Below are 1317 nucleotides of genomic sequence, written 5' to 3' on the forward strand. Positions count from 1 at the left end.
GCCTGCCTCTCTGCCTACTTGTGATCTCTGTCTGTCAAATAAACAAATAAAATCTTAAAAAAAAAAAAAAAGCCATCTCTTCCCATGATTTTCTGTTACCTCCAAGGAGATGACTTCTACACGTGTTATCTCTGGCTCTCACCCGTGTTCTTTTTTCCAGCCCCATGTTTTCCACTGCCTGTTGGACATTTCCACCTGGGTGTTCCACCAACACCTCAAAATAACTGAAAACAAGTTCACTTTATTTCTCTCAAAAATGGCCTCCCTCCCCATTTCCCAATTTCTGTTGGTTTTATCAGAATTCGGGTCTTAATACACGTTAAATGCTTTCTTTTGCTTCATCTCTTCCTAGCTCCTCAGCGACCCAGTTCCATGGGCTCTTGCTTTGTCAAGGCTCCTAATTCTCCTTTCCCACTCAGTGATTCTAAGTCAGGCCTTGTCACCTAATGCTTCAGTCACTCTCCTCTTGAGTTATCTCTGTGCCACCTTCGGTCTCCTACATCGCTCTCTGATTAATCTCCCTAAAACATTACTCTCTGCAAGTAACACTGCTGATCAAAACCCTTCCTGATCTCCTCACCGGCTAACCCTGGCACTTAAGACTTTCCAAAAGCTGGCACAGATCGACTTTTCCCAGAGCAATTCTGTTACCTTGAGGGCAAACTGGTCTCTTCAGATCATCCCCTCCCTCGCCCCTTTCCTCCCCTTCCTCCTCCTCCCCGCCTTCTCCTCCTTCTTCTTTTCTACACAGACACAGAGAGAGAGAGACTGAGTGAGAAAGAACACAAGCAGTGGGGAGAAGAGGGGGAGAGAATCTTAAACAGATCCCATGCCCAGCGTGGAGCCTGTGGCGCTCGATCTGAGGACCCTGAGATCAACCCTCACATCATGATCTGAGCGCAAATCAAGAGTCCAATGCCTAACAGACATTGGCACCCCTCCTCTGTTTCTTTCAAACAGAACTTGCTTTACATCGCTTTGCTCCTTCTGTTATTATCTTTCAAAAACATTCCTCCTGTCTTCTGTCTGAAACAAATCTTACCAAGTCTATGTGCTTGGAATTTCGTAGGTTGGTCCTCAAAAAGCCATTTTTCCAACAACACTTGCTCACTTAGTGTCTCTGTATCCTATTTTGGAAATTCTCTTAATATTCAGGATTTTCGTTATTATTATATTTGTTATGGTGATCTGTGATCAGTGACCTCTGATGTTGTTTTGAGACACCACAAACAGCACCCGTATAGGACAGCAGACTTAACGGATCAATGTGTGTGTTCTGACAGCTCCACTGACCATTCCTCCATCTCTCTCCCTCTC

Source organism: Mustela nigripes, chromosome 10, assembly GCF_022355385.1.
Source record: "Mustela nigripes isolate SB6536 chromosome 10, MUSNIG.SB6536, whole genome shotgun sequence".
Classification (NCBI taxonomy): Eukaryota; Metazoa; Chordata; class Mammalia; order Carnivora; family Mustelidae; genus Mustela; species Mustela nigripes.